Raw genomic sequence first — 24,074 nt, 5'->3', positions numbered from 1 at the left:
TGTTGAAGACATGGGTATATTTGGGGCCTGTCTGGAGTTCTACAGAAGAAACTCTTCAAACAAACCAACTTTGGCAGGGGAACGGCAGGATCGGGAACAAAAGTGCGCTTTTAAATGACTGAGGCTGAATATCCTTTCCTCTGGTTTTCTTTTATGTTTCTTTCTTCATAAAGCATTTTTCATGCATTCCTGCTATTTTGTAGTGACTCTAATATATTTAGGTTGCCAACCTAAAAAAAAAAAAAATCTCTGCCCCCACGTACTCTATTTAGTTGAAGAAGTTTCAACTCTTCCACACAGGAAAGTGAGCCAGCAACCTGCCATAGAAGTCAGGTAACAAAAGGCTCCCTTCAGAGCCTGTCAATTGCCAGGACCTGCGCTCTGTGACCAGATAAGTCGTTTCCCATGCACCTGGGTCCTCTTGAGCTGCCAGCAAAGTTGTTGACATAGCACATCAGGGATCCAGCCGCTATATTTACACTTTAATAAGCATTTTGTTTTTATTACTTTTTCTTTGTTTCTAAGAAAGGGAGACACAGTAATAATCAACTTAAATAGGATGGAATCAACTGGACTACAATTTGTATTAAGAAATCAGAGTTGTAATTTTTCAAATAGGGCAAATATTTAGAAGGTTACAAATGTCCTTTGCACAAGTTTTATTTCCTTTGCACTTTTTGTACACAGAACAATGTCCTGCTGTCCTATTTACTGACTAGAACAAGTGTAATGGAGTAAAAGACCCCTATGAGAGTACCTGCTGGATTCAAGCTCTGGACACCTTTTGGGGTCAGGTTTGGATAAATCTCAGGACCAGAAGGACATGTTCAGGGGGAAGAGATTCAGAAAAGGCAATTCAATTTTTAGGTTCTTTCACCCCTATTCAATCTCATTTCTATCCCTAATGCAAAGTGTAATGGTCTTTTTGGCTTCAAAACTGCTTTCTCATTTTTCTTGAAATTCTGAGAGTCTTCTTATGACCACCACAAATAACCCCTCAAAAAAACCACAGGTACAAGATTTCAGACCAATTGACAGACTCAGCTGCCTGAAACTAAAAGGCCTCTGTTAGGACACTGTGTCAGGCTTAGTTAGATTTTGCTTCCCTCACCATACGTTTTTTGGGAAAGCATTCAAGATTCTAAACTGTGGAGCATAGCTGGGATATTGGTGGTTATTGTCAGCACATTTTTTGGAGTGTATGAAATAGGCAATGATCTTTTTGATTTTAACTTCCCTATTACTCAGTGCAGCACCATGTGCACATATGGGGTATATATACCTCTGGAGTTGGGAGATTAGCTTTGAAGGACTACAAACTGACATTTAATACTCAGAATAAAAAAAAAATCAAACAACTCTGTATACTCACACATTTAGATGTCGCCCCATTAAACTGATAATCTCTTCAATGAAGAGATAAGGTTCATTTGTAATTAGCATCATTTATATGCGGTTAACCTGTCAAAGCCCATGAAAAGTTACTGAGCATAGTTTGGGATCTAAGCTATGATAAAACTTTTCTTACCATCTTCTTCACACTGTTGAATGCTAATTTAGGAGATGTTGTCTTTGCTGGCTATTCAAACAGATTTTTAAATCAATCTGTATGAAATAATCATAAATACTCAGTTGCTAGAGAAAAAATTCACAACCTTTCTCATTCAAGCCACGCTTATGAAGGCCTTTTCCCCAGCCCCAGAAGAAATTGTTTTGAAAACAATAGTCACGACCCTATTAATGAGAGATAGTCTTGGTTAATATATTGGTATTTTCCTTCCATTCTGTTTTACCATGCTTTTAAAATTCTTTAAATTGATCCCTTAAACATCTACATTTTTCATTGCAACCTAAATATTATGTGTTATTTTACAGTCTCCCTAAGTTTCTATTTATATTTGGCTGCAGAATATTCCATTATAAAGATGAAGTATAATTTAACTGTTTTTCATGTGTTATACTTTTCATTTATTTCCAACTTTTAATATTAAAAATAACATTTTAATGACTAGCTTTGAACATAAAGCCTTTTGAGATATTTAAATTTTTAGAAGACAGATTATGAAAAGTAAAGTTAGTCAAAGGGTAATTTTCAGGCTGTTGATATATTGCCAAAATGCTTTCCAAATAGTTCGTATCAAATTGTATTCCCATAAACAATGAATAAAAATGCCTTTTTGTTGAACTCTTACCAGTATTCTCAGGTCTTTTAATCACTAATTTAAAAGACAAAAATGTTATTTCATTGTTTTGAATTACATATATTTGATTGCTACTGGAGTTTAATATTTCAAAGTTTTTTGAAAATTATACATTTTGGGCCTTTATTCGTCTATTTATTGTAGTTCTGGAGCTTCTTTATTATTGACTTGTTTTAATGTTTTATGTATTTAAGGATGTTATTGATCATGATTTCATTGAAATTCCTTCATCTATTTTGAATTAAATTCTGTGACTTCACTATCTGTCTTTCTTAATCCTCAGTCTATCTGCTAATATTTCAAAGGATGGCCCTGGATTTCACAAAATGAATTAGGAGAATTAAAGAAGATGTCAGGAAAGTTAAATCCAAAATGTAATTCCATCTTTCATATTATAAATTCAATATTACTGTTTCTCAACACACACCAAAATTCCTTCCTGTGTGTGAGTAATCATCAGGTGCATATATCCTAGATAACAGTGATAAAGATCATCAACAAAATAACTTACAACAGTATCTAGCAGAGTGATGAGGTTTAAGGTAGATGCTCCATTAATGGCCCCCCTAACAATGAGAATTATTTTCTCCCCATTTGGTTTGGCACAGTAAAGAACAGTGCAATTTTAAAGGCCTCTTCCATGCAGAAGTTATCAAGAAGTGCCCAAGCTTTTGTCAGGTCCTCACCGAATACTTCATTTCTCAGATTCACTTGGCAAAGCATATAGATGACTACGAATTGAGTTAAGTAGCACCAAGTCACTACAGAAATGGAACAGAGGTAACCCCACAATGGAGATCCAGTGATGGGGCCTCAAAGTGCAGCAAAGCTGGTTAGAGCTGAAGGAGAGGCCACGACTCTCAGGCTTCAAGAGACGTACATATGTAGAGTCCTAGGAAGTACAGTCAAAGAATTACAGACCAATTGTATTCCTCTAAAACAAAATCCTCAGGTGAATAACAACTAAATTGTACACAATGCTTTGAGGTAGTTCACAAGGTTTTAACATTAATTTTCTCAGTTGACCCTCCAAAAAATTGTGTGTATGGTTATATTAATTTTATCAATATAGTAGCTAAGGTAAGAAAATTTTATTAAGGTGTCCACACACAGAGCTTTTAATTTGCGAAGTAGAAAATCTAAGTTAGACTTACAGACTGCAAAATCAGTCAGGCCCATGACCTCATCATTGATTCCTACGTTGAATTATCGGTTTTCAGTTTCCTCAGAAATTCTGTTATATCTAAAATCTTGATTCATTCAGAGTTAACAGAATACAGTTTTTCCTCCAAGTGCTCAGTGGAAATTAGGAAACACATAGCTCCTTTTTTGGTGGATAGGTTTCCTCATTTTATCCTTAGTATGACCTCAACCATCCTCTCCTGACATAGGGAAACCTTCACGGAAGACCACATTGGGGTAACTACAATCAAGTTAAGCTCAATCTGTCTTTATACTCCAACCATACAAAATCCAAAAGTTGAACCAAGGGAAAGACATTAGAGTAGAGAAAACGTGCCTTTTTGTTAGAATCTACTCAGCAGCTTGGGAAGGCCTTGGAGTTTTGGCAACAGAAAATTCTTAGGATTCTATTACAGGCAAGTAAGCTCTATGTCTCAGAAGCCTAAAGGGTTTCTGGTCTCCCAGAAACATATCATATGAGTAATTAGGCTGGCTGCGAGAGTACTTATGATTATACAGTCTAGATGATCTTGGCCACATATGGATCTCAAAAAGCAAGACATCTATAAAACAACCAATCACCTGTCTAAGGATCAGAATTCCAATGATACCAGTGTTCTAGAATACAACCCCACAGGAGAAAGGCTGATGAGAAAGACTGCTGAAAGTCCCAGTAGCTTTCCTAAATGCTTCCCTTTTTCATAAAAGAAGATATTGTAGAATAGTCACTAAGAGTCTAGGCTTAGAATTAGACAGACTTTGTTAAAATCTAGGAAACACCATTGACCATACTAGCTAAAGCTGCGTGACTTTGGGCAAGTGACTCAGCTTTTCTAAAACTCAAGGTCCTCATCTGGAAAATGGGGAGGATACAGCAGTATGAGCCTCATGGCGATATTGTGAAAATTAAATGAGAAAACCCTTATAAAAGTGTATAGTAGATAGTAAACACTATAAATATGTTATTGTTACATTAGTATTATTAAGAGCTGCTTTAAAGCCAATTCTTTGTTTTATAGACTACTCTTATTTATTACTTATAAAAGTTTTCTTGATATAGTTTTTGGATTTTCCAATAAACAACCAAAACTAGAAGCAAACTAAAATGACCTGGAGGACAGTACAATGACTACATGAAAAGTGACAGCAGGAAAACAACTCAATCAATATAGAAGAAAAATTTATCACAACAAAAATGCAAGAATAAATCTCTAGTAATTAAGGAAAGTATTGGTGTTATCTCATATTGCCCTACTCAAAAAAGCAAACATTTGCCCTTGATGTTCTTTAGCTTCACTATAATGCAAACAGAAGTTTTTAATATGTAATCTTGCTTGGTATTCTTTGAACTTTTTTGAATATGAATACTCCTGTCTTGCCTTAGTTCTAAAAAATATTCAGCAATTTTCTCTTCTCTCCTATTGGAATGCTTTACTGATGTATAATAGAACTTACATTTTAAAATCTTTAATATTTTCAATTCTTTTTCTCTCTTTTACACAATTTGATAATTTTCTAATTTACATGTTCCAATTCATAAAGTCTCTCTTTGAGAGAATTCCTTCTGTTGAGATTTTATTAAAAAATTCTAAAGGACTATACATTTTTATTTTCAATCATTTTAATTGGTTATCTCTGCACCTGCATGTTCTAATTTCATTACCACTTAGTTGTTATTTCATAAAATCTTCTTGCTTTTTTTGTGTGTGTAGTGAATGCTATTCATTCTTTTATTCTTTTTGAAGATTTTAAACATACTTCTTTCTTATTTTCAAGTCTCTCCCATAATAATCATGGTACCCTATGATGACTGGGATAGCATGGTATGCTATAATAGATATGAACTCAAGTTGCGAGATAGTGTAAGAAAATGTAAGATTGAAGGAACAATAAAAGAAGAATAGAGGTGATAGGGAATGTGTGGGAAATTCACCATAAAATTTCCATTTTTCTCAAGTTGGATTTTAAAATATCGAGAGAAAAATATTAAATATTTTTAAAAAATATGCTATATTAAAGAAATATGATATATGGCTTCCTTTACAAATTCAAAATGTGGCTATGCCTAGGCAGTCTTCATTGGCCATGGCTTAGCAAGAGCTTAAAACTTAACACTGTTCACAATACTGTGGGTTGAATGAATGGATGAAGAATAGATGGAAAGATATTAAATGATGATGAATTCCACAAAAGGAAAGACTCAGTCAAGTGAAATGATCATTAATATCATATCTCATCAATTCCAAGAACTAAGTTTTTTTTTTTTTACTTTTAATGTTTTGGGTTTGTTTGTTTGTTTGTTTGTTTGTTTTAGGAAAGTCTTATGGTCAATGTATACATTCATCAAACATGTTTTTTTCTTGTCCTAAAAGTCTCTTATATCAAAGGTACATCTTTCAACTAAGGCTATTTGGAATTAAAGAAGTAGAATATTTTAACATCATAATTATGGAAAGGTTTTACACACATTCGTGGGAACACGTGAAATGACAGCAACAATTTGGAAATTTCAAGTTAAATGGAAACGACAGAGACAAATCCCTGACTGAAATGGATAGGCTATGTTATACTATAAAGTCAGCAAAAATCTGAGCTTGGTCAAAACCAGACAAAAATTAAATTATAGGCCTTGAATTTTTTAGAGGAAAATAACCTTTTCCTAGCTCCCTTGGGTCAGACCTTATGAGCAACTTTGATTCTACTAACTAAAAGTGAGTTTTCTAATAAACTGGAACCACATTTATGAATTTATTCTCTATAGCTAAGAGGATCTTAATTGGTAGAGAAAAAACTAGAAGGGAATTTGTGATGGCTTTTGATAAAAACTGAGCTATCTCTCAAGAAACTTTTCCCTTGAGGCTAAGAAAACTTTTAAAGAGAATTTCCCAACAGAAGATCTCAGATTAAAGGCTGCAGTCTAGAATTATGAAGCAGTCATAAATTCTGATTTTCTTATGCCCTATCAAGACTGGAGCTGACTGATGGGAGACCTGGGACCTTTAAAAAACAAGGCTATTGGCTCCTCCTGATAGAATATCTCTGGATGCTTACTCTATCTCATTCTACTAGTAGCAAACTGACTGCTTTGCTCTACTCAATAAACCAACCAAGGCTATGAGAGAAAATGTTAAAGTCTTTGAAAACAAATATTCAGTAAACCTCATCCAATGTTATGACCTAATGATTCAGTAATAGTTCTTTGTGAAAGGCTGGAAACACAGGCATGAAAAATGGTCAAAAAGATAAACTGCATATGAGATAGCTAGCAACTGGTTGAAAAAGGAACCAATTAAAGAATACATTGGAATGCAACTGAATACATGTGATACTAAAACATTAAAAGCTCTATTCATAAATATAATACATATGGATATATGTTTTGAACCCTAAGATATATTTCCTAAAGACTTGTAAGATCAAATTAAATTCTGACTTAAATTTGTTAGGACAAGACAGATTTGATGCCTTGTCTACAGGTATCACTCTGTGAAAATAAAAGCTGAACCTGAGAACTTATCAAGTAGAGAATCCTTGAATAATAAATATTTCAAGATGGAAAGGAATTTGAAGGTCATGTAATCTAAATCCTTTCCTGGTGTGCAAAGCCCTTGTGCAACTCTGGGACCAAATGAATCTGTAGGCTCTGCTTTTAAAGAGCCTCCAACCACCAGCTGACCTTTTCCTTTCCTTCACAGCCAAATGCCTTGAAGAAAAGATTAATGCTTCATTATCTCTAGGCCTCTCTTCTTTTCTCACCTCAACTTGCTGTGACAACACTTCCACTTTCCCTACTCAATTGAACCTACACATTAAAATCACCAATAACCCCATCTGCGGAAACCATGGAACTCATTTCTGTTCTTCTTGATTTGTGTTTGGCACTTAACACTGTCCACCCTGTTCTTCCTTCACGTCCCTTGCCAGTTCTCTTCTATTGCTCTGGCTATTACTCCTTGTCTTTTTCAAGAGCTTCTTTTCCTCTGCCTTTAAAATACTGGCCTACCCCAGATACCTGGTAATAGCCCTTGCTTTTCTCACTTTGAATACTCTAGTTGATCTCTCACATTTCCTTCATTCCAACACTGTCTAGATCTTAGAGACTCACAAGTCAAGATTTCGGCTCAGAACTCTGTCTGAGCCCCATACTTAGATATTCAGCTGCCTATGAGACATGAACATTTGGATACCCCACAGGTCCCTCAAACTCAACATAATCAAAACAAGTGCATTATTTTCCCTACCTAAATTGGCTTTTCTTGTATTTACTCTTTTGGTAATATGTCTAAACTGTATGCATTTTTCTCCCCACCCCCCCATAAATCAGTTTCCCCTACATTTATTACTTTACACAACCATAAAGACACCAAAGTGCCAGAAACTTGGGAGTTTTCTTAGCTATTTCTCTCATATTTAGCCCTTACAAAAGAGAATCTCCATTATTGTGGTCATAACAAGTATTTATTTAGTGTTTACTACATGTTAGGCACTTATAAGTTTTTACTTCATTTAATTTTTACAATTATTATTATCCCCATTTTAAAGATTAGTAATTTGAGGCAGAGATTAGTAGCTAACTCCCAAATTAAGATAGCTAATAAGTGGTAAAGCTGACTCAAGAGCCTAAGCATCTTAGCCACTATGCTGATTAGTTATCAAGATCTATACAGTTTAATTCTTCAACATCTTTCAAATATATCTCCTCCGCTCCATCCTTACAGTTATTGCTGTGTCTAGGCCCTTATCATTCACTAAACCAGAGTAAGTTCCAAGAAAAGCTAGGATCACGTGTGCCTTTATCAATGTCCTCAGTGTTTAAAACAATGATTAGCACTTTGTGTATTCTTAGTGTCTGCTGAAGAAACAAAGTATTTTCACTATGTTAATAATAGGTAGATGGCCATATATTTTATCTCCAAATCAGGAAAGTTTTGAGACTGAAACAGTGTACTACAAATAATTACCCTGGATCAACAGGAATAGATTGGGACTGTTCCAGAGTAACTGAGATATAGCATCACCCTGATAATTGGGCTACCTATGTATGCCTGACTGTATTTTTAGCAGCTCAATGCCATTTTCCCTTCCATACTCTCCCTGGTATTACAGGGATTGGAACTCTCAGAACTACATTTCCTGGAATCTATGTCAGGCAGTTTATGGGGTTAGATGAAAACAATGAGCCTCATTCATGTGAGATTTCAAAGATAAAAGATAAATGGAAACCATCATTACTCCTTTGAGTTGGGCAGTCACATGGGCCTTGGTGGACAACATGTGTGAGCTTTTGCCAAGAGCTTCCAAGTATTTTCCTACAAATCACTTGCTTTGGTGCTGCAGGGCAACGGAAATCATTGGTGACAGTTTTCTATAGTTCTTGTGTTTCATAGTTTTCTGTATACTAGTAGCTACATCCCTGGTCTTTCCTCTCCCAGGCCTATAATTGTAAGGTAATTAACTCTAGCTGCCTCAACAAACAAAACTCTCAAATCTCAATGTCTTAGTTCGGTAAAAGTTAACATTTTACCGAAAGTCCAATGCAAAGTCCAATGCAGATTGGTGAGAGCTCTCCTCCATCTGGTGACTCAGGCAATCAGGATTCTTCTATCGTTTTATTCCCATCTTTATATATAGCTTCCAGGGTCACTTCCAGGGAAAGCAAGGGTTTGGAAAAGACATACAAGCTCTTTACTGTTTTAGCCCTGGAAAATTAACATTCCACTCCCTTTCACAGTCTTTTGGCCAGGCTCATAATAAGGTCTCAACCTAACAGCAAAAGAGGATGAGAGAACAATACAATATTTGGTAAGCATTAACACTTTCTGCCATCGGCTCTAATTCCCTAAATTAAATTCCTTCCTGCTCAAACTATCTAGAATAGTTTCTGTTCTTCTTATTGATATACCATGAAACAATACATAATTATAGAACTTAAGTGTATTATCTTTATAAAAAGGCACTAATCATGTTTCCGCACCTGAATGTGCAAATATTAGTTCTACTGTGTATGTATACAAGCATAGTAGTCTACATAAAAGTTTACCTACATGCTTATTGTTTAGCTTATCTACCTACTGATAGGTATTATTTGTATTAATAGATTTAATTATAAATAATAAATTGAGATTAATGTCTTAAATGAGGAAAACAAAATAAAAACCTATTGATATTAATGTATTTATACATATATCTATCATTGCTTTGAATTAAAATGATCTATATTTCTCAATGAATGATAATACTTTTGATATTTATGATATCATCCAGACCGTCACCCATTCGACCTATAATGACCAGGGTGTGCATCATTACTATACCAACATTCCTGATGATGCATAAGTTGTACTCATCCAGCAAGAGTGGATGTGAAATAGAATGTTGACTTCTGAATTGGTAATCATATTTTAACATAAAACAATTAACTTTTTTTAGCTCTTTTTCAAGAAACAAATAATATGTACACGAACCCACTCCTGCAACATAGTGTTTTAAAACATTTATATTAACGTGATTATAGATGTGGATGCACTATATATACTATGCTAGACCTTCATCCTTTCCACTTGAAGATGATGTTCAATAGACAGGTACCTTTTTCCATCTCAATGATTATAGTGAAATGGGTTCATTTTGAGAAGATGTATTATCAATGCAGGTGGCAGAGCAAGCCCACCCCAAAGGCAACATTCAGTTCCCACCTGTACTGAAATATTTATCACTGTGTTCTGCCTATTCATGTCTCTGTCAACAAATGAAGGTCATGTTACTCCCTCCAATTTGAATTAACAGGAATGTGAGTACAACAAGCAATCTGAAATCTGAAAGATGAATATGAGTTGAGAGGAATATTTCAGGTGAGCCATTATAGGACTGAGTCTAATTCTGCCACTTTTCATTCAGGTTAATTTGTGGAAAAGAGAATAAAGGGAAAGAATGTGAGTGGATACTAACCCATTATTGAATACTTACTCTGGGCCAGATTCTATGCTCAATAATTTCACATATATTTCCTTACTGATTTACCACAACATCCCTTGAAGAAGACACTATTGTTTTATTAAATAATAAGGAGGTCTGACTAAGTCACTGTCTCAAAAAATGAGCAAAGTTTCTTGCCTCTCTCAGCCTGTTTTCTTATCTGCTAAATGATACTAATACATGCCCTACAGCTAGGCATTCTATGCACATATAATTATTTCTTTAACATTTTCTTTTCCTCCTAGACTATCAGCTACATGAAGCTTTCAAAAGCAGACCTATCTGATACCAATGGTCCTCTTTCCTCCACACCTCAGAGCCTATCTATAGGAAGGAGTTTACAATAAGAGCTCACCTGGACAATTTAGATCATCCTCAGATATGTGCACATCCTCAGGCAGAAGCCACATTCAGTGCAGTACGATTAGAAGCTTATCTTTGCCACTAAACATATTCATACATCAAAGACCAATGAAGAAAATTGCAGAAGAAAATTGGCCAGTGATGATAAGTAGAGAAGGTCACCTTACTGTTGATGATTGATGGCACACATGAATCAAAGGACGTAGAACAGACCTGAATAAAGGTCAAACATATCCACTTTGGGTGCCAGGTCCTGAGACTAGGGAAGAACTTACAAAGAAATACCATGAACTTTCTAAGTTACTCACTTAAGACCAAGGGTCAGTGGTTGGTCCCTGTTGATACACTGTGTGTCTTTTGATTCAGCTCCTTCTCAGTCACAAAGAGTGAAAAACGGAAAACTAAAAACTACCAGAGTAAAAACTACCACCCTCTCCAGAGCAGAACAATATCATCAAAGATAATGAGAATCATAACAATAGATTCTAATTGCTTTAAACTTTGCACTCAGTCAATAAATACAGTACATACCCTACTACGGACCAAGTTCTGGAGGTATTGTGGTAAACAAGACACGTACAGACCTGTCTTCATGTAGCAGACAATCTAGAGTAGAGAAAAATGTTAAGGAAATACTTATATGTGTGAAGAATGCCTAAATGTAGTACAGGGATTATTCAAATTTAAGATGGGACAGCTGAAGTTGGGATTGGTAAGAGGCTTCAAACAATGTTTTCAAAACAGCAAGTGGCACAGTCAGGCCTCAAACCTGGTCTTTGCACTTCTCTGCTGGGGCTCCTTCTGTACTGCCTGGCTGCCTGTCTCTAAGAACCCCTTTCTACCAACTGAAGGGTGAATATGATGAAAATAAATGAGGATAGAAAAAGATAAAATAGATTACAATTGATTCTGGAAGTGACTGTGAGTCCTTCCCTTCTTTGATTTAAACCAATGGGACAACTGTTTTAAGAGGAGATTTTAAAAGGAGCTAGAAAGCATGTCTATGCATTGTACTATGATTTATAGAAGCTCCTTTGCTTAGAATAACTATGGTCTTTCTTAGTTTCCATTAAAAATCTATTAGGACATCTATGACTTTCCTAGGGGTCACTTGTTACCCAGTCAGTAAATATCTATATTAAGTATCTACTATGATACTCATCCTGTGATTTCCATCCCTCCTAAAATGGGAGCTTTAGATGAAACTTTGAATCTCAAAACTATAATATTGGCAAGGCCTTTGGGAGACTTCTAGCCCAACAATGACAGAAACTATCTCTTTTTTGAACTGTCTTTGGAGGTAAGGGATAAATGGAAATGGCTGCTGATGCAGGTACTGGAAATGTTTGACCGGTAGGGATTGAGTCCGAGGAAAACTTGGACATCTGTACCTTTGAGTTCTGTGTGCCTGGGCTCCTCTCTCTCCCTTCTTCTACTTGCCCAACAGAAGACTGTTCAACATACCCATTAACAAGCTAGGAACCTACTATGTTCTCAGCCTGGAAGTAGGTGTTGGGAGGTCTACAGTGCAGAAGACAAAACTTGGACATCGGGGAGTATAGTATGGCTAGGAAATTGAAATCGAACATGAAACAGATAATCGAAATGGGCCTGAAGGGCCAGGGAAAGGAGAGATTAATTTGAGATTGAAGAATTGTAGAGCCTTCGCTTTGGCAATTGGATTGGACTGAGCACTGCAGGATGGGATGGTTTGAGAAGAGAGGAGTCGGAGGAGGAGGGCATGCTGAGCAAAGCTGCAGAGTGGGGAGTGAGGAGGGTTTGTGGAGGTCACAGCAAGGAGACTCATCTAGTAAAGCAGAAGACATGTCTTGGAGAGAATGAGATTCAGTTGGCATGGTGTACTATAGAGCATCCTGGGCCACAAGACAAAAAACTGGGTTCTGATACAAACTGTGGTCCATTTTCTTGCACAAGCCACATACTCTCTGGGTTTCATTTGTTTCCTGTGAACAATCAGATCATTCCTCTAGATGATCTCTGAGATCTCCTTCCAGCTCTACTAACTAAAATCCTTTGATCCACAAAGCTATTGGGGAAGAAAGGGTACATCTCCACTTCTCACTAAAGGTCCCAGGGGAAACAGAAAAACAATGCCATGAAGAACAAATAGAAAAGTATCCTGTTATTTTCAGCACAGTTGAGACCCTCTGCAATTCCTTAAACCAGAAAGAATAAGTCTGGGTGGTTTAATGTTAGACACTGAGGTCCACCATCCAAAGTTGGTGGGGTCCAAGGAAATCCAGCTCACATGCCTGTTTCTTTTCTCTTCCGCTGTATTTGATAGGAAGACTTGCTTCATCAGTCACAGCCTACAAAATTGGTCATACACCTTTCTTCCTTCATAATCTTATCATCTTAAAGATGCTTCTTTACAATCAAGGTACTTCTGCTCACTGTGGCAGCCTTCACTTATTGCCTCATAACTGAGCACTGCAGAGGACCTGCCTTCTACTGTGTTCAGAATGACTGAAATCACCTTGTCTCCTGGCAGGTGAGAGGGATCATTGTGCAGAAGGTAAGGCAATGGTCTCTCACAGACTTAATTCACCAAAACATAATCTTGTTCAAGTCTCAACACAGTCAAGGCAAACATGACATCCTACACAGGCTTTTATATAGAACAAGTATTTTGCAAAAAAATACTATTTTGATCTAGATGTATTTCCTTCAAAAGAGAATAAATACATAAGAAACTTGATTTCTGGAGACCAAATAAAAATAAGCATATACATGCATTCATCAAGGGAGAGCTTCTAAGAATTGCATTCTATTACTATGTGTGGCATCTTCAGTTCATATTTAACTGAGGAGGAGGTACTTCTGTTTGATCATTTTTATTTCCTCCCCATTAATAAGTGTCTGCTTTTTAAATTGCCAGTTATTCTTAATAAGAAGCAGAATGACCAAAGTTTTCCTTTCCCTGATAGTGTTTTATAAGGTTTTAATTGCTAATATTATTACTTCCACTATTGAATCACATGAGATAAATCTTCCAAAGTTTGCGAGGTCAACAACCAAGGTTTCATAAAAGCTGGACAACAGCATCTGACCTTGAATCTTTCTCACGGTTTCAAGCAACAAATCGCAAGGAGAGAGAAATAAAAAGGAATATATTGAAATTAAATAATCTGCTTACAAAAAGTACATTTTTCCCCCAGTCTAGAAGATTTGAAAGGAAAACGAAAACCCTAAATGTGTATGTAATAGGGGAAAATGCTGATCGGTCTTAAATAATATATACATATATATGTGTATATATATGTATATATAAAAATTTAAAATATATATATAAGACTTATGTAGAATAGTAGAAATATGATTTGTTAAAAAGTGAATGTAACGAGAAAAGATAAAAGACTAGTTTTCTCTAGCCATTCTTCAGTAAGTGGGTGGGCGGGGGGGAAGTATGTAAAAACTGCACCTGAATATAAAATTTGGGGACAGCTAAACATAACAAAACTACCCTACAACTGAAGTAGTGAACAACAATCAGATCCAAAAAATAAAAAGTTTGAATCATTTGGATGTAGATCAACTCATCTCACACATTTTTAAATCTAAAACAAACCCTTCATAGTTACTGCCAGATAATGTGGAAAGAAATATCACTTCAAAGATGATCACAGCAATTCACAATGACAGGACGAATCCCATTGTGGGAATTCACTTTGTGCCATTAAGTTACTTTTTATAGTACTTGGAGAATTATGAAAAATTTGCCACTCTGACCACAACTAATCTCCCCACTTGAAAAATTATTAAATAAAATCTGTCTTCTTCCATTAAAAGGAAATAACTGCCATTTAAACAAGTGTATATCAAAAGGGACTGAGAGTAGCTCACCTGGGAGACTGCCAAGGTTGAAAGCAGTTTTCTGAATTAATATTAATGTGATGTTTAAGATGGAGCAAGTTAGGGCAAAAGAAAAATGATTAAATGATTAAACAAAGGGTATCTGATTAACAAAAAGGCTAAAATCCAGGAACAGTGTAATGACGGTGACCAGATAAACAGACGTAGGCATGGACTTCCCATCTAAATTTTTGATATATGCCCCAAGCATCACTCTTCCCTGAGGCAGGCTCTGCTTCTACTTGGTGAAGTCTCTTTACCTTCTTTCTCTTTCTTCTTTCCTTTCCCCTGCAGTTATAGTTATGCTTTCTTACTGGTCCTGTGTTTCTGTATGAGACCCAGGGCCTCGGTGGATTGACTCTTCCCCTCCCCAAAGCGAAACTTCCCTCTGGCCCAAAGCACTTGAGTGGGGTCACTTCTGCTAAATCTGACAAACACTGTTATTGGTATTATCTTGTGTTGGGAGCTGGATTTGCAAAGATTAAAAGTCAGGCTTAAGGGGCTCAATCTGACAATGGAAACAGTGAGCACATACGGAGATAGGGTGAATGAGAAGAGGTGTGGCGTGGCATGCTGAAGGATCTGCAAGTGGATGCAACATACAAGACCACTGAATACAAACACAGCAGGCAGCAGCCCCTGCGCAAGAATCTAAAGGATGCACATGAGCCCATTTCCCATATGACTCTTACCTGTGCCCATCAAGAAGTTTATCCCTACTTTTTCTAGGCTGCTGACCAACATCGCTCTCCATTCCATTATCTCTATCCATATTCCCCAGATTTAAATGTAGTAACCCTAAGTGTACTCACTAATATAACCATCCTTCACTTAATGACCTTTTTTCATTTTGAAAGAAAAAAGTAGATAGGGGTGAATCAGTTAAGTTATAAGGCTCGAAGTGTGATTCAAAAGTCTGGAGAATAGAACTGTATTGTTTATCCCTCAAGCAAAGTCTGTTCTAAAAATATGTTCTCTCTAATTACATAAAGAACAAAGAGATGGCTGCTCCTCCTGAAGGTTTCCTGATATACACACCCACTGTCTCCCCAGGCTCTCCCATGACTAGTGCTTTGCCTGCTGTTCTTCAATGATAGGCTGACTTCACTGTAAGCCTGAAGTTGAGTGTCACGAGTGGCTAAGATTTGGAATTAGGGATTCGTTTCTTCTTCAATGCTGGGGTTTGGGGGCTGGGAGGTTGGGGGTGGTGGAGACCTGTTTAATAATTGCCACCCCCCCCCAAAAAAAAACAGTATATAATTATATAATTATTCTAAAGCCCTACTTTTTTTTGTTTGTTTTGGTGACAGAGGCTTCTCTAAGGGGAATGTAACATATCTCCCCTCTGAGACAGTTCTGACCCCTATGCATGATCTCTTCAAGTACCCTCTCAGAAGAAAAGTCTCCACCCATACCTACCTGCCAATGCCTTGTCAATCATAGAGGACACTGAACTTGTTCACAAACTGGTTCATGGTTTTGCACGTTTCGGTGATGGTGCCAAGGTAGGCCATGAGCGCTGCATCATTGCATTGTCCGTATTGAGTACTGGGAGACCGTGACACAGAGCATAGGCCTCCCGCAGGATCTCACAGTTAAAGGGGACCTCTCCTGCTTCAGGGGCTTTGACATACTCCGAGATGAGCATGACACAGGCTGTGCAGTATCCTGATGGTACTGTGCTGTGCTATCAGGTGTTCAGCCACAGTGGAGTTCTCTCCATTGCTTGTTGCTGTCATTGGGGCCACATGTTCCACACCAGTACCTTCAGCTTCCTCTGTAGCCAGAGTGTAGGTCAGCTCAGCAAATAGCACTGTGGCCGCTCCACTGATTATATTGATGACGGACTCAAAAATGCTGATGGGAAGATCTGTGTGCTTGGTCATAGGGTTCAACTTAAGAAAGAGAGAGAGGGAGCTCTTGATTATCTCACACACCTTCTTATAGACAAGTAAGCCACAAGGGTCAGGCTGCATCTCTGTGAAATAACAACGCCCAAACCGCAGCTCCTGGAATATGTGTTTAAATTGCTCCTCCTCGGTTTAATAATATTCCTTGTCAATGATAATTTTCTCCTCCATGTTGTGTGACAGTAGCTCAGAAGAGTTTATCACCTTGATATTTCTGCCCTCCCCTTCTGGGAATGCCTGCGAATCCAATGGTCTGAGATGTTGAGAATGACGAGCGACTGAAATACTCCCAGTCTCTCCAGAGGCCATCACCATGGGGACTGCCACTGCATCCACCTCAATCCTACTGCTACCTCTGGTCTCTCCTGTTCCCTGCAGTGCCACTGCTGCCACCGCCTCCCCGCACACCTTCCGCTGGCCTCATCTAAAGCCCTATTCTTAAAGAATAAGTAAACAAACAAAAACCTGTAGTGAAAATCTTTAAGTGAGGAATAATTATATAAGTTGTATTTACTACACTAATAAGAACATATTTGCTTGAATGGCCCAGAACTTCATACTCTGATATGAAAATTGGGGTCATTTTTCAAGGATGGCAATGAGATGATTTTGTGTGATAATCTTCCTGCTCATCCAAATAACATCTTCTAAAAGCTACTAAACACCTTGCAGTTGTAGTTTCTGGACCAGCCAGCAGTAGCTAAACCTTGAGAGAGAATGAGGTAGACAAGAATGACCTTTCCCTTTCTAGGGCTCTACTTAGTACCTTTATGCCAGTGTTTCCAAACCTAAGTCAATTTCTAAAAATCATAGAAAAAAATTATACCTTTAACAGTAAAATGGTTCTCTGGGTAAGTTAAATTGTCTACTTAATTTCTTTGCTCTTGGTTGGAAGAATATCAGCTTGATATAGGATCATTGATCATCTGTTATATGTAGTTGTTATAAAATTGTGTGCTTAACAAAATTTGAAAATAAGTCATCATTAACAGATCTATATTCCTCTAAATCTTGCAAAGCACAAAAATAAAGATTAAAATACAAAGGAAACTTGATGATATAATGATTGGGGAACCACTGACCTTGGATGTTCATGCTTCTCACAGTTCTCCTCATCCCTTTCTTATTATTCTGTGACAAGATAGGTTGCTGTTCTGACTTTCCAGTTCTTGTCTTTTCCAGATACCAAGCATGAGGCTGAATAAAGGTATTTTGCTTTCCTATAGAAGAACTAGGAGGACTTCTGGCCGTTCAAGCTGATGCAAAAGGGATTCCCTTCTCATAAAAACATTTAGAAATGCTTAGAAAGTATGAATTTTAATATATAGCATAACTCACAAAAAGATAAAGATGAGAAGAGAAAAGAAAAGGAGAAAGAGATAGAGGGAAGGAGGGAAGGAGGGAAGGAGTAAAAAGGAAAAGAGAAATTTAAAAAAGAGAACGAGATACAAATATCCAGATACCAGAAACAATTAGAGGATTTAAACTACAGCAGAAAGTAAAAGCTGTAGTAACCATGGGCTTTGAGAACCCCAACCTGAGAAAGTAACTGGGAGACCAGTCTAAGACCTTGGAAACCCAGAGAGATCCAACCAAAGCAAGTACAGATTTGCTGTGCAGGCATCTCCATACTTCACTCTCTCAGGCAAAAAAAAAAAAAGACTCAATAAAGATAAGCCATAATGAAAAACTACATGCCAAAACTTCATAAAATGATATATGACTTAAACCATATTTAGTTTAAAGTTAAAAACTCAATGGAAGAGACAGAAGTAGAGTAGTGGTTGCCAGGAGCTGAGAGGAGAGAAGAGGGAGTTATTGTTTAATGGTAAAGAGTTTCAGTTTTACAAGTTGAAAAAAGTTCTAGAGATGGATGGTGGTGATGGTAGCACAATACGAATGTACTTGTTGTTACAGAACTGTACACCTAAAAATGGTTTAGATGGTAAATTATGTGTTTATATTTTATTACGAACAAAAAAATACATAAAGATGTAGATAATCTAAGTAAATATTGGCTTATAAAATAATAAAATTAATTTATCATATTGTTTTACATAAAATACGTAAATAGACAAATGTCAATGTTCTGATTTCCTTCTAAAGAGTACAGAATGGAAAGGGGGGAAATTACAGTGGAGAAACCTGATAATCGCACCTCAGTCAGGTGATCAAGGTCAACACCAACAGTGATAAATCATGTCGAGAGCAGGTACTCTTGATATAATGTGATGAGAATAACACTTTATCTATCTTCCTCCCTAAAACCCATAACCTCCATCTAACTCTGAAAAAAGCATCACACAAATCACAATCTAGGGACAATCCACAAAATAACTGACCAGTGTTCCTCAAAACTATTATGGTCAGCAAAAACAAGGAAAGCCTTAGAAACTGTCACAGTCAGGAGGCGCCTCTAAGAGACATGACAACTAAATGTAATGTGGAATCCTGGATGGGATCCTGGGACCAAAAAAGAAGTATATTAGGTAAAAACTAAGGAAATCTGGATAAACTGAGTTTTTTTGTTAATAATGATGCATCAGTATTGGTTAATTAATTATAACAAATGTCACATATCAATGTAAGCTGTTAATCGGGGAAACTGGGTGAGCAGGATAAGAGAACTCTCTGAACTATCATGATTTCTCTTTAAATTTAAAACTTTTCTAAAATAAAATAACCTCAATGGAAAGGAATTACTGAGTTACAAACACAAATAAAAAAATACTATGAACTGAAAAAATAGATCGTTGGAAATCACTCAGAAAACTGTAAAGAGAGATGAGACGGTAAGTATGAAAGTGAGATGGAGGGACATGGGATACAGAATGAGGTATTTATTATAAAGATTGCAGAAGGAAAGAAAAGAATGAGGGAGAGCAATATTTGAGGAGATGATATTTTATAACATTGCAGAATAAAAAAAGAACAAAACAGATAAGAATTCTCACACTGAAGAAGTAAAAAAAATCAGAGTAGGGAAAAATAAATCAAAGATGCCCCGAAACGAATTATAGTGAAAACACGGATCATTATAGAACCAATTAGATTTCTCAAGAGCAACATCAAAGCTAGAAGAAAATAGAGTAATATCTTCCAAATTCTGGAAGAAAACATCTATAATTCCACACACAACTAAACATCATTTAAAGGTAACAAAATAAAGGCATTTTCAAATAAAATTGAGTTTATTACTCACAGAACTGTATTAAAAGAACTATTGTGGATTCTACTTCAGGAAGAAGGAAACTGAACCAGAAGAAAGAAATAATAGTTAATAAAAATGTCAATAAACATGTTGGCAATCTTATAGTACTGACTATGAATAATAATAGCTAAAATTCACTGAGCAGTCATGTGACAGGAACTAAACTAGATCATTTAATTACAATAGGCCTCTAAGTAGATACGATTATAATCCTCATTATTCATATGAAGAAACTAAGGCACTCAAACAACTTAAAAGGTAACACAGCCCCCGTAAGTGTCAAAGTCAAAAAATAACAATAACCAAATAATGACAAAACCAGGGGTTTAGAAATAAGTCATAACTAAAACATCAGTCAACAATAATATTATGAGAACATATATGATTGGAGGGGATATATTGGAGAAATTTGTGACTGCTATATTATTTAATTAAGACAAATATACCTGGGACATTTTAATAGTAACCACTAAAAGAATAGAAAGAAAAATATAAGTTTTGAAATAGTGGAGGGAAAAGTAGGGAGAGAATGAAAGAAAAACCAATGAATTTAATTAGAAAGGGGAAAAAAGAGGAACAACAAAAAAACAAAAATGGCAACTTTAATAGAAAAGAAATGTTAGGAAATTACTGAAATATAAGTAATCACAATAAAGATAAATAGAACAAAGATCTCCGTTAATTGATACTGTGAGACTGGGTATTTAAAAATCGAACTATATGTTGTTTACAACAGAATCAACTAAAATACAATGACCAAGATAAATTAGAAGTAAAGAAACAGAAAAAGAAAGAGTAACTGAAAGAGGGTTGGTTCCATGATATTAATATAAGGTAAAATAGACTTGCAGAAAAAAATCATTATTAAGGATAAAGGATTTTATCCTTAAGTTTTTTATCCTTAAGTTAGGCTCAATTACATAAAGCAACAAAACTTCAAACTATTTAAAGCTAAGCTGATAGAAATTCAAGGAGAAACGTATGAAATCACAATCCTAGTGAGAGATTTAATATACTCCTCTCAAAAAAAGATAGATCGAGCAGATAAATAACTAGTAATGCTATAGTAGTTTTGAACAGCACAATTAATAAAATTGCTCTAAGGAACATATGTAGAACCCTGTTCCTGGGGAAAGGAGGTTACATATTCTTTTCAGGCCAACACATCACTTAAAAAATTTGACCATGTAATAAGCCAAAATTATGTCTCAACAAATACCATAGATGTGGTATTATATAAACCATGTTTAACAATCACTATGCAACAAAATTGGAACTCAGTAACTCAATAATAACTCTACATTTTTAAAAAATTAAAGCTGTAATAATTAAAGAGTCAAAGAAGAATTCATAATGAAAATTCTAATGTATTTAATTGGATGGTCATTAAGGCACTATTTCAAAACTTGTAGAAAGCAGCTAAACCACTGCTTAGAGAGAGATGTATGGCCTTAAATGTATATATTAGAAAATAAGAAAGACTGAAAGTTAATGCATTAAACACTTTAAGATGATGAATGAGATAAGTGAAACAGAATGAACCCAAATACAGAAGAAAATAATACTATTTGTGTAATTCAAAATCATAAAAATTATACAATACTGTTTTTGATATACACATAGAATAACATTAAAACAATAAGAACACTAGTTACGACTGCAGGGGAGAAGGTGATGGATTGTAAAGAGGTACAAAATAGGTTCCAACTGTATTGGTAATTTTAGTTGCTTTTAAACTAAGGATTTGAAACAAATGTTTGAAATCATTAACGTTTATGAAATCTGGGTGGAGGATATATTTATTATTCTGTGTCACTTTCCAAATATTTGAAGTATTTCCCAGTTAAAAAAAAATGAGCAAAGAAAAACTTAAAGAGGAACATTAAGGATAAAGAAATGAGATTTTCTACTTTTGTCAGTTGTAAGTAGCATCAGGAAAAGGAATAATAGTAATTCCTACCTTCTAGACTCAGTGAGAACTGCATATCCAGCACTTAGCTCAGAGCTTGGTACAGTGTACTCTAGAATGCTAACTGCCATTGTTATTTCATCCTCAATACAGAAAAAGTCTGCTCTCATCTTCACATCAAGCTAAGACTTGTATGAGAAATCTTATTTGATCTCGCTTTGTTTAAGTCCTAAAGCAAGGGTATTCACTGCTACTGTCAATTATTTTTTTAAAAATGAAATTTAATACATTAATAACTAGTAAAATGATTCTACTGTTATGAAATGTTATAAGACATAATTGAAGTTTTTTCTTACTATAACCACTTTAAGGTTACCTTGTCTCCCTATATCCCAAATTGCTTCTCCACCAAGATGCTCCATTTGAATTCCAAGTCAATGAAACGACCACTGTCAGTAGTAGCATTGCCACTACAGCTTCCTTCGACGTTATGTGCCATGGGTTCGTCATCTTTGTAACTCTGATAGATATATGTTTGCTTACATTATGTTTGATTCATATAACAGCTCTGCAAGCATATCGTCATGTATTTTACTGATAAGAAAGTAAACCCGAGATAGGTCCAGTGACCTGTCAGAGATAATAAAACATACTTCAGAGGGGTGTTCTGAGGAGTATAACAGGTCATGAAAATTAACTGGCACATAAGAGATATCTCATAAATACTGGTTCTCTCTTCCTTTCTCTCAGGTATTCAATTAATGTTTGTTATATATGGTTCAATTAATGTCTGTTTATTATATAAAATGAAAATACAGGACACAGCATTTTTTTGTTTGTATTTTTGCATTATTGTCGAAAACCTCTGCTTTATAAGTCCAGCCACTGTTTTTTTACAACAATATATAATAAAGTTCCAGAAAGACAATCAGCTCAAAGATTTCTTTCACTCCTCATTTGTGACCAATAATGACATTCAAATGATTTCATCTAAAATTATTCAACTATAAAAGAAAAATTCACACTTCCCCCTCTCAGAAAAGGAGTAATTCCAGTATGAAGCACTTCATAAAATATTTCTTTGTTCTAACATGCAGCCTGAAACCAGTGAATACCAGATGGCTAAATGGATATATGGTCTATGGTGATGAGAACAGAAATATAGCCTTTGAAACAATTTCTGACTTATAGTTGCCCATATACATTAATCAAAGCAATAACTCACAACAGTTTCGATTACATTTTAAAATATACTCCTTTCAAAAGGCCATTATTACAGAGAAAAAATAATAATACAAGCATCAGTGATCATTGTCCTCAGTTTTATATGCATGAGAATCTTCTGAGAATGCCAAGAAATTGTGGGGTTTTGACTATATTAAAAAATAGAAGGATTACTTGAGAATTCACTCAGCAGAATAAATTGTAAACAGTAAGCACTAAATTTGATTCTTTGTTTTCTCTCCTTTGATTTTTTTCTATATTTCAATTTACTTTGCAGTAAATTATGTTGTTCTCAAAAGCTTTTTCCTGTCTTTACTATTTTTTTCTTTAGAGGTATTATAAATCTTTGTATATACAGTGTTACTAGGTTAATAACATTGGCAGAGAGAGCAAAGCAGACAGAAAATATGAAGCTCTCTCCATCCCCATGTCCTGTGAGTGTTATTTTAATTCTGCATAACACTTATGAAGCATCTATTAAGTAGCCATCTCTACAGCAATGAGAAGAGAAGCATAGATACACTCATGGACAGCGACTATACAAGGGTGATGATTTGTGAGTTTGGCTCATCAGAACCTGCTGTTGTTCTTTTATCATGAGGGCTTCTTCCCTGTTGTGGGGATAGCCCGACCAAACTGAACTGTGCAATGGGATATAGACATTAAGACCTAAGAGATAAAGTCAATCCTGAGTGTATAACCTTTACTGGAACATCCCTGCTCTTGTTTTGGAAATTAGCTTTAATAATGATGGTTACTATTATTGACGGTTTAGTCGGGGGCCATATATAGTCTAAATTATTTCAAATCATCCTATCGACTAGTCAAGAGAAATTGTTCCCATTGTAAAGAAGAGGACACTGGGATTTAAATGGGTAGTTTGTCCACCATGATACAGCTATCAAGTAGCATGGAAAGATTTGAATTCAAAATACTCTAGCATAGAATATATGCTTACTCTACTAACCATGCTGCCTTTCACTTACCTGCAGATTGTGAGTTATTTAAGGGTTAAGGAAGGGGGATTTAAAGGGCTGAAAATCCATGAGATCTGGGTCACAGCATACAGTCTAGAGGTGCTGCTGTCAGGGAAGACATGGGCTGAGCATCAGCTCATCAGTGATAATTCTCCAACAGGAGGAGGACGTCAGCAGGATTACAAATAAGTAATCTTATAACAGTCAACTTCTCTCGTTACTTTATTTAGCCTGTCGTTTCCATTACAC

The 24,074-nt window shown here is 35.8% G+C and overlaps 1 protein-coding gene and 1 pseudogene across 1 annotated transcript in view; both read right to left on the bottom strand.

Moving 5' to 3' along the window:
• Positions 1–24,074, bottom strand: part of CPQ (carboxypeptidase Q) — a 357,555-nt gene that overhangs the window by 122,135 nt on the left and 211,346 nt on the right. The gene's annotated exons all lie outside the window — the stretch shown is intronic.
• Positions 14,895–22,123, bottom strand: LOC105300618 (annotated as a pseudogene).

The sequence above is a fragment of the Pteropus vampyrus genome, unplaced genomic scaffold (assembly GCF_000151845.1).
Source record: "Pteropus vampyrus isolate Shadow unplaced genomic scaffold, Pvam_2.0 Scaffold215, whole genome shotgun sequence".
NCBI lineage: Eukaryota > Metazoa > Chordata > Mammalia > Chiroptera > Pteropodidae > Pteropus > Pteropus vampyrus.
The sequence above is the reverse complement of the archived record's forward strand: the minus strand, read 5'-3'. Positions and strand labels throughout refer to the sequence as shown.